The sequence below is a fragment of the Neoarius graeffei genome, chromosome 1 (genome assembly GCF_027579695.1).
Source record: "Neoarius graeffei isolate fNeoGra1 chromosome 1, fNeoGra1.pri, whole genome shotgun sequence".
Lineage (NCBI taxonomy): Eukaryota > Metazoa > Chordata > Actinopteri > Siluriformes > Ariidae > Neoarius > Neoarius graeffei.
In genome coordinates this window covers 81002634-81013265 of record NC_083569.1, presented here as the reverse complement: position 1 = coordinate 81013265, position 10632 = coordinate 81002634, and the positions used below count along the sequence as shown (strand labels likewise).

Sequence of the window (10632 nt, the reverse complement as noted above, 5' to 3'; positions counted from 1 at the left end):
TTTTTTTTTTTTTGTATTTTGTTTTTGAGTTTACTTTACACACTTTAAGTGGCATGAACTTTAAGTGGTATGCTGCAGGGAATTGTGAATACCTGTTGTGTGCTTTAAGGACAACAAAATGCCTTCTAATAATGGATTAGGCCTACTGTTGTACTGTTGTTGTTTTGTGTGCCTAGGAAGAGTTATTATCAGCAGAAAATTCCAGTTATCTTTATAAATAATTTCAGATGAGATGTCATGGATTTTAGTCGGAATTACCAATGTATGACTACTTGTTTACATTTCTCATGGTGACCACTGTTTTACTCCATACAGTTGCTGTTTACAAAAAAAAAATCTTACTTTTGAAGGCTTCCTTCTGTAAAGATTTTAAGGTGGCATTACAATTCCAATGAAATTATATAGTTTTGCATTCTTTGTATTGTGATCTTTTAAATATCTGAATAAATAATTCAGTTAAAACTTGTTAGGATTTTGCATTTTTATTCATATTTGCAAATGTTGAATGGTAGAACAAAATAACTTGACTGCTAATACATTTGATGTGAAAATAAGAAGCTACATCTTTTAAAGCAGGTATTACAAGTAAAAAAAAACATTTTAATTGGCAATCAGTTAAACTGCAATATTTCAAATTGTGAATAAAATGGGCAAAGGAAAAAACAAAAAGACATCTCTGAAATGGCCTGTGCCTGTTGAGGTGTCCACGACCATGGCAACCTTGACATCATGTGTATCTTGTTGTGGATGTTACGGGATGCTTGAATACAGTACTATCTCACCTTACAACAGGTGACAAGACCGCGTCCAATAAAATTAATGATTTACATCAAGATCATTGTTTATCAGCTGTCTGAGTGTGAGATACAGGTTAACTGTTTCAAATACGTTTGTTAATGACAGATTATGCTCTGACATTAGGTCCACACAAATGTGAAACACATCCTCATCACATGGAAAGTCTTTGAACATACACTCTTCAAGGCAGACTTCAACTTTCTCCAGGTCCACATTCTGCAAATCGTCTCTGCCTCCGTACAGCTGAGGGACTGCATGTAATATGGAGGGACGTCCATGAGGTGAACGAGAGTTGTGGACTTGATGGACTCTGTGGTCATTCCAAGTCAATACAACCCCATCAACTTCTTCCTAGAGATCAGACATAATATTCAGTATATAAATTCTGTATTACAGTTTCAGTAACAGTATCCTGATTATTTAAGATTGAGTGGTTGAAATGGTTTCATTTGGGTGGGAGAGGGGGTGGGCACAATACAAACAAACCAGGAGCAGGGGTGTTGAAGTGGGAGGCAAAGTGGGATTCATTATCCAGGACCCAGTAGTAGGGGCCCTGGGCTAGGGATGGGACGGTTTTTTAGGCCGAGGCACTATTGTGTAATGCCATGTGTAACAAATTCTCAGATCAAGTGCATTAAATTATAACACTGAAGAATTTGAGTAGCACCAGATAATATTTGCAAAGTGCTTCTGACATCATGTATTTAATTTTCATGTGTGATAACACTACTTCATACAGGAAAATATGAAAATCAGTGCGTTAAACTGAGAAAAGTCATAACAGAACGTTCACATATGATACTTTCTGTAGAAATCACAATATTTTACTATCACATTGTATGGACAGATATGCCTGTTCCATCTTATCCCCACAGGCTTCCCTGATAACATCAAAAGTCATCCCATGCTGAGCCCAAATTTAGGCTAATGTTATCTTCCTTGATTAAACTACTTTCATAGCCAATTAATCCAAAACGAAAACAATTCAGTGGGCTAATCTCACCAGAAAACGTTTAATAGGAATTTAACTCCTGGACTCGTGACACTTCAGGTAGGTACAAATGGAATTATTCATCTAGCCTGCCGAGGCAAATTATATGTTTGATGTCTCTAGATTGAAATATTAGAGGTGACTTGGAAACCCTTCTGCTCTACAGACGAGGCTCAGGCCTACTGTAGTGGCGTTAGCATAATATTAGCAACACTAGCTAGATTAAACGGGTTTCTGCAGTCATTATACGGACACCAAGTGTGTCGTTTCACTGTACGCACAAACGTTTAGCACTCGGACATGATCGGCTACTAAGGGTCGTGTCATGTCCAGGTTTCTAAACTAGCAGTACGCCTTGTGGTTGTAGCATGCAGCCTGCATGTTAGTAAGTGTCACTTCTGATCCTAATTGATATTGCATACCCTTAACCATATCCGCAATGTAACATCAAACAGAACAGAATGATAATCTTACCTTTCAACTGCATCCCTTGTGTCTTGCATTCAGAGTCAACGTGGCTAAGTTCACATGTTCAGGGCCAGGCCGGTTGGCAGCCACTTTCCACGACTTCCCTTTCCGGTGGCCATTCGTTGCCATGGCAGCAGTTAGAGCATGCGTTCTTTGTATGTCATAATTTCGACTTTTTTTCTCAAAAATTTCGACTTTTAATCTCGAAAATTTCGACTTTTAATCTCGAAGATTTCGACTTTTAATCTCGAAGATTTCGACTTTTTTTCTTGAAGATTTCGACTTTTAATCTCGGAATTTCAAGTTTTTTCTTGAAATTTCCGACTTTTAATCTCGGAATTTAGAAAAAAATATTTTCTCCAAGTGGCCCTAATACGCTTCCGTAGGTTAGAGATCTGCGCGGAACAGAATTTTCAATCCCGCTCCCGCCCACTCCCGCATTGTACAGTCCCGCTCCCACCCGCTCCCACAAAGAATTATGATTTTCAGTCCCGCTCCCGCCCGCGCCTGCCATATTTTGTCCCGCTCCCGCCCGCAAATCCCGCATGATGCAGACGTTCGCGTTATTTCTCACGAAAGTTCTTGTCATTGGCTTGGGGAATTAAACATGCTGAGCTTAGCTGAGCTCTCCAGGCCTGATGTACCTGATTTATGGCCGTTGTATGTCAGAACCTTTTGGCACTTATCACAACAAGCAAAGGGCAGCTGATTTTCCTCTGCGTCGTACACGAGTGAGAACGACTTCCAAATGTCTGATTTCAGGACTCTTGACTTTTTAACGGTAAATGTACCTCTTTTTAAAGCAGCACTTACTTCTGAAGCACTGTGAGCTTCACTAGAGGAGCTCTGCTCTTCTGCCATGATCGGAGATCTCAAACACAGAAGAGCGGAAAGGAATCGGAAACGTACGCGAGATTAGACCACATCCGCAAATTTAGGCATCTTAATGTTTTATTAATGCCAAATAAAATATCCAGCACAAATTATATATGATAGACATAAATTAATAATTTATAAATTTTATTTGAAACACATTTTTAGTTAGCGGGACTGCAACTTATCACCTCTCCCGCCCGCTTCCACATTGTGCACTCCCCCTCCCACCCGCAATGAGCTTTCAAAATTTGTCCCGCGCCGCACTGCTTTGCGTCGGGTCCCGCGGTCCCGCGGGAGTGCAGGGCTCTACTGCAGGTAACCCAACTGGGCCTTCTTCAAGAGCAGAAAAAGGAACATAATGGACAAGGAGGATAACAGGAACAAATGCAAGAACATTGTCATTCCCTACATTTCTGGTCTATCTGAGAAACTCAGGAGGATCTTCTACAAACACAAAATTCAGGTACATTTTAGACCCAGTAACACCCTGAAGCAGAAACTGGTCCACCCTAAGGACAGAATAGCCAGACACAAACAGGACAACGTAGTGTATGCAATTCAGTGCAGTGAGGAATGCACAGACTCGTATACTACAGAAACAAAACAACCGCTTCACAGGCGCATGGCTCAACACAGGAGAGCGAGTTCCTCAGGCCAGGACTCTGCTATCTATCTTCATCTTAACAACAAAGGACACTCATTTCAGGATTGCAACGTATGCACTCTAGCCAGAGAGGATCATTGGTATGAGCGAGGAGTTAAAGAAGCCATTTTTGTCAACCTGGAACGGCCATCACTGAACAGAGGTGGTGGTCTAAGGTGGGGTTTACATTAGACCGTATCAGCGGATCATCAGATTAACGTTTTTAAAACGATTAGCGTGCACACAGCAACGCCAATACACGGATACGCTCAGCTCCGCAGGCATCCTGCGCTCCAAATCACTCCGCCCTGAACAGCGAGTGCCCTCTGGAGGGTGCGCACTCCGGCCCTGCGCAGCTCACAGAGCGCGCGAGTGAAGCGCACGAGCAGTGATTCGGGACTGAGCCGCTGTGTGTGTGATCCTAGTGCATATCGGGCATGCGCGTCACTTACCACTTGCAAGTGGAAGGATGGCAAGCCTAAAGACAATCAAAACTACACAATGGGCAGTATTTGCATCAGTATTTGCAGTATTTTCATACTTTTATACTCTTTAATGAAAGGTGATACAAGGCGGAAGTCCGCGCCGTTTTTCAGCAGTCGCGTCACATGACCAACGCCAGCGAATCAGGAAGGTGGATGTCACAGTGACGTTGTCCAATGACGACGCCAGCTAGAGCTCAGCACAGCGTATCTGCGTATTCTCAATGTTTACACAGCACCGGACCAGACACGATCTGGATTGAATACATGGACCCTGGCGGATTCCCGTTTCCTGGCGTTTCCAGGCGTTTTAATGTAAACGGACAGTGCATCCACGAAGAAAACGAGACAGATACGGTCTAATGTAAACTTGGCCTAAGACATCATTTATCAGCCACCTACAATGCAGTCCTTGGCACACTTCCCAGACAACTGAATGCACACCAAAACCCAGCTGTTTTCAGTGACTCACAGGAGGACAGAGAGAACCAACGATCCTTTGATCACCCCAACGACTCTCTAGGCCGTTCACACCCAGCCCCCAGTGACCCACACCAACAGGATGACTTAACAACACCTTAGGATTACTTTTTATCCATGAGAGGATAAATACCTGATACTACCTATTATACCCTGTCCACACTAGGGATTTTGTACCGATATGAAACTACTTTTGTATCGCAACACCTGTCCACACTAGTAACTATACCGGTACTGTTGCGGTATAACTGTATTGGTACGAAACCCACAAATGTATGGGTTTCGTACTGGTACAGTATCGGTACTGTAGCGCTTCGCTGTAGTGTGGACAGATGAAGCGGTTCTGTATCGATACAAATATAATGCGCATGCGCAATGAACCATTCCTACTTCTTCCGGCAATACGCACGTGCTTTCCAGCTGTAAATAAAACGTCAAAATGGCTCAAAATGACCATGGAGCTACATGGAGCAAAGAAAGGGGGGAAAAAAGGAGGGAGGAAGAAAGGAAGAGGGGGAAAGGGAGAGAAAGGGAGGGGAAGAGAAAGGGAAGAGGGAGAAAGTGAGGGGGGGAGAAAGGGAGATTCATTTTCTTTGTTTCTTTCTCAACTGCCTCACGCGTTTTATACGATTCGACTGAATAAATGACCACCAGAAATACAGACTGTACATTGACAACAAAAAGCACACACGCGTTGTTTCATCCGCCATATTCTCGGAAGGAAGTTACTCGGTAACCACGGAAACATTTCGCGCACGCACATTTCAACTACCGTGAAAGAAAACCGCAAACATTTCTCGCTAGTGTGGACAGATGCACTAAACTGTACCGGTATACTTTATATCAATACAGTTATACCACTTTCGTACCGGTATATATGTGAACACAGTAGTCAGACAGAACTGAAGAACCCTTTCAGATGAGAGGTGAAACGTCTTCAAGAATCTTCAAGCAAGTCCAGTTGCTCCCTTTTACCACCCACAGACAGACACATGTCTGCTTTTAATGCAGTGTTGCCTGAGGGCCTGAAGATCACAGGCATCCAATGTCAGTTTTCAGTCTTGTCTCTTGCACACAGAGATTTCTTCAGATTCTCTGAATCTTTTAATGATATTATGGACCATAGATGATATGATCCCCAAATTCTTTGCAATTTTACATTGAGGAACTTTATTCTTAAATTGTTGCACTGTTTGCTCACACAAGTCTCTTTTCCACCAAATCAGTTCCAGGGCTGGTTCGGGGCCAGTGCTGGTGCTGGTTCACAACTCGTTCAACTTGTGAGCCAGCTGAGAACCAGTTTGCTTTTCCATAGCCCGCGGTGCTAAGAGAAGCCACGTCATTACGTCGGTGTATACATCATTACGTCGCTGTATACGTCAGTTACGTCGCTACGTTTGCATAAACCTTAGCGCGAATATCGAAGCAAAAACAACATGAAAGAAGCAGCAGCAGCAACAACAACAATAATAATAACAATGGATGACTTCGCGTTTGTACAGCTGCTGCCTCTCATCGCTTAAAAATGGCAATCTTTCGTGGTCTTGTTATTGTTGTTGGTCTTAACAACTCCGCCCCCGCCCCCCGCCCCCCCGCTGACGTAAGCGGTTCTTTCCTCTGGCCCAGCAGAGAGTTGGTGCTAGCCTGGAACCGGTTTTTCTGGCCCCAGAGCCAGTTCTTTGTCAGTGGAAGCAGAAAACCCGGTTCCAAACTAAGCACTGGCCCCGAACCAGCCCTGGAACTGCTTTGGTGGAAAAGGGGCATGTACAGTCTTTCACAAAGCGTGGAACCCCTCCCTATCTTTACTTCTGAGAGACTCCGCCTCTCTGGGATGCTCTTTTTATACCCAATAATGTTACTAACCTGTTGCCCATTAACCAGATTAGGATTTTTTTAGTATTACACAACTTTTTCAGTCTTTTGTTGCCCCAGTCCCAACTTTTCTGAAACGTGTTGCTGATATCAAATTCAAAATGAGCATACATTTTTCAAAAAACAATAACATTTCTCAGTTTCAGCCTTTGATATGTTGTCTTCATACTATTTTCAGTGAAATATAGGGTTTCTATCATTTGCAAATCTTCACATTCTGTTTTTCTTTATGTTTTGCACCAAGTCTCAACTTTTTTGGAATCAGGGTTGTATTTTAACGGCAGAAAATCTCTGTTCACCGTGAATGTGTATGTATTTGTCAGCATTTGTATGACTAAGCCTTTGATGGCCATTCACATCTACTATAATTACTGTGTCAAAGCCCTTTGCCTTGTTTGTCCACACCTCCTTCTGTGTCTGGGTTTCCCCAACTTCTTTCTTGGCTAAATTTGTACACGCATTGTGTCTCAGAGTTGTTTTAATCTAAGTATAACTCTTCACATTGTTTCCTTGTCATCATTGTGCAGCCCAGCTGTGCTGTTTTCCTTTAATGTGACCACAGATGGCTGTTTCACTGTTTCCCAGGATTGATCACGGCCCTGTGAATGGGTGTGAATGATTTCATCACACCTAATGTGCAAGATGTGTTCAGCATCAGAGCCAATTGGAAATGAATGGCTTGGCCTTTGTCTGTTTTCATTAGGATGATGGTGATACTATTGCTCAGTGGTTTTGATTGATTGCAGAGTGTAAATGGATGATTCGGGGGATTGTGTTGGGGCTCAATCATATGGACAGTAACACCAGCTTGCCAATTATACAGTATTGAGGTATTTCACTCACGTGACCAAGTCATGTGATGCTGCCATTTTGGACGGCACGGCTCGAATCAGTTTGAATGCGAGGAAGGCGACAAACGAAAAACATAAAAGAAAAAGGAGCGAGATGCAGAAAACACCTTCACTATCCAGCGACGTAGGGCATTTACAGGGCGAGCAGAGGGAGAGGTATTTGCAAAAATTGAGGTTAGCAGGCTTAGAGAACGACGTTTACCTGCTTCCACCAGGATTGTTCACTGACGTACGGAAGTACACGAAGCCCTCATCTTTACCTGACTTCGGCCCACATGATCTGTATACCTATGTCATTAAAAACCCATCGCCATACACAGGTATTGATCTGAAAGCGTATAAGAGTTTGGATGCCTACAAATATTTTGTGTCAGGCTGGGTAACATGCCTACATCAGTGGGTCGTCCCTGGAGCCGGTGGTCGCCATCTTATTACAGCTAAGGTTTGTTCACATTTTCATTTACTTTCGGTCCTCAGGATAAACAAAATGTTATTAAATGTCATTGAAATAACTTCTTAGTCTGTTGAGACATGGCCCGTTATAAATTTGCTGTTACCAGGCAATGACCAAGAACTGTATTATTAGGGTCGGTGTAGTTGTAGCAGTGTATTAGCAACTAGCTGTTAGCACTAGCTAATGTCAACAACATAGTAGCTGGTATGTTACTGTAGCAATATTTACGTTCAGTCATTTGGATGACTGTTAAAACCTTTCAGTCTCAAGTTTTTCCTTTACTGGATTTACTAGTTTACTGAGCTAGCGCGCTCGGCCAAGCCGGGAGCCATCGCGCGCTCGCCGGCCAAGCCGGGAGCCATCGCGCGCTCGCCGGCCAAGCCGGGAGCCATCGCGCGCTCGCCGGCCAAGCCGGGAGACAGCGCGCGCTCGCCGGCCAAGCCGGGAGACAGCGCGCGCTCGCCGGCCAAGCCGGGAGCCAGCGCGCGCTCGCCGGCCAAGCCGGGAGCCAGCGCGCGCTCGCCGGCCAAGCCGGGAGCCAGCGCGCGCTAGCCGGCCAAGCCGGGAGCCAGCGCACGCTAGCCGGCCAAGCCGGGAGCCAGTGCTCGCTAGCTCAGTAAACTAGTAAATCCAGTAAAGGAAAAACTTGAGACTGAAAGGTTTTAACAGTCATCCAAATGACTGAACGTAAATATTGCTACAGTAACATACCAGCTACTGTTGTTGACATTAGCTAGCTTGCCGTCCAAAATGGTGGACACCGGGCGTCACGTGACCCTGTGACGTCAGGTGAAATACCTCAGTACAGGACACATTGGAGCTGTGATACGTCTTGCAGAAAAATAATCATTGTTGAGTGGTGTGGTCACATGAATTTTCCCAGCCTTGTTTTGCTTTTTTTTAAATTAATTAAAGAACAGCATGTCCACTATTTATCAGTCTCTAGTTATATTTAATGTAAAATTAAAGAAAAAATGTTAACTCTTTATTACTTATGGAGCACTGCACTAAGCATTTCACTGCATGCTGTACTATGTATGATTACGTATGTGACAAATACAATTGAATAAATTATAATTTCTTTTGTTATTTGCCATCCTTTGTTCTGGCTAGTCATCATGGTGCGAGTTAGTAGGTAAAACTGCAGCTACTAAACTCCTGCTTACATGGAAGACAAAACTAGAAGTGCATGGTAACTGTGAAATAATCATTTACAAATCAAAAGACAGTACAAGTGATTGACCCATGATATAGTAATACCAATACACCAATGTGATTTCTGAATGACACCTCGCATTTTCATTAGATTTCAACTAACAGATTGCTATGAGCTGATGGGAAACACAGATTTCATGTATGTAAATTGATGTATTTTGCTCTGATATATTCTCAAGTGCAATATTCTGTTGGCTAATGTGCTACATTTTCATTTGAGTATTTTAGATTATGTGTCAAAACTCATTTTGACATGTGGTTTCCAAACCTGTTAGGAATCTACATGACTTGTTTGTGGACTTCAGATCAGCATTCAAACATAATCTATTTAATTCCAAGTACTCCCACTTCACTTCCTGCTCCCACGTGGATGTGTGCTCTTCTCATTGCTCTTCTCCCTGTACATCGGTAGCCCTTTTCACACAGATATACTGTAATATTGGTGTAAAGAAGGCACCTCAATATTTGGCTTTAGTGATTTACACTGAACCAAATAAAGCCGGGAGGAAGCCATGCCAGTGTTTCACAATCAGAGGCTTGATGTGTCACAACAGAGCATTGGCATCTAGGCTGACATATCTACGTGTCAGAAATATTAATACCTCAATCATATCAGTGCTGCTTTAAAATCAACACCTCGTGAACTGAGTGTTGAGGTGCTTTTATATTCACCATACATATTTATACCACTCTTCAAACGCAGGCAAAGTTGCTGAGCATCATATGAAACATGTAATCACTTCCATTAAATAATTCACATTCAAGGGAAGTTACAGCCTCTCTATATATAACAGTTATTCCATGAAATCGAGTCGTATATGAGCTGATAGCCAATGAGGCACGTTGCACCGAGGTGGCTATAAGCCATGTACAAGAAGATTGAGTGGAATAACTGTTTTATTTGATCCCCATTCACTGGATTTTGAGAAACAGAGCATTTTTATTTTAATTTTTTGCAAATTTGATAAATAAAAACTTTATACAAAACGTGTGACAAAATAATTTCCACTTAGAATGTCAGCAAACCAGTGAAATGACAGTAGCAATTTGTGAAAAATGCAATAATAATAATTCTTGAAAAATAATAAAAAAGATACATTCTTACCATCAAATACTTTCATTCCATATTTTGTTGCTTTTTTGTATTTTGGGTTTTTTTTTTTTGTTTTCGAGTAGAGTTTTTATTTTGTCCTCGGTTGATTCAGCAACACGCTCCACACACATGCACACACACGATTGTGTTCTTTAGCCAAGCCGGCTTTTCAGGAAATAAGTCTGTCACAGAAAATTGTGTTTGCAGTTGGAGAGGAGAGAGAGAGAGAGAGTGAGGAAAAGAGGAGTGGAGAGACTCATGCAAGCAACATGTTTGGCAATCAGAAATATGTCGAGAAGAAAGTGAAGCAGGAAGCAATTTGAGGCAGACGTATACAGACCTTAGACACCATAGAAATGTTTGAATTCGCGCTGGTCTCAGAAAGAAGAATGTCAAGGGCAAAAACATC

At 42.5% G+C, this 10632-nt stretch overlaps 1 long non-coding RNA gene across 2 annotated transcripts; it reads right to left on the bottom strand.

Moving 5' to 3' along the window:
- Window positions 1–463: 463 nt before the first annotated feature.
- LOC132896236 (uncharacterized) lies at window positions 464–10424 on the bottom strand. Of its 2 annotated transcripts, none has more exons than XR_009655992.1 (2): window positions 10236–10424; window positions 464–1149 (listed from the first exon to the last, which is right to left on the bottom strand). It is a non-coding gene; the product is annotated as an uncharacterized LOC132896236 (long non-coding RNA). The 2 variants fall into 2 exon arrangements; XR_009655981.1 differs by lacking the exon at window positions 10236–10424 and adding an exon at window positions 2264–2632.
- Window positions 10425–10632: the final 208 nt, after the last annotated feature.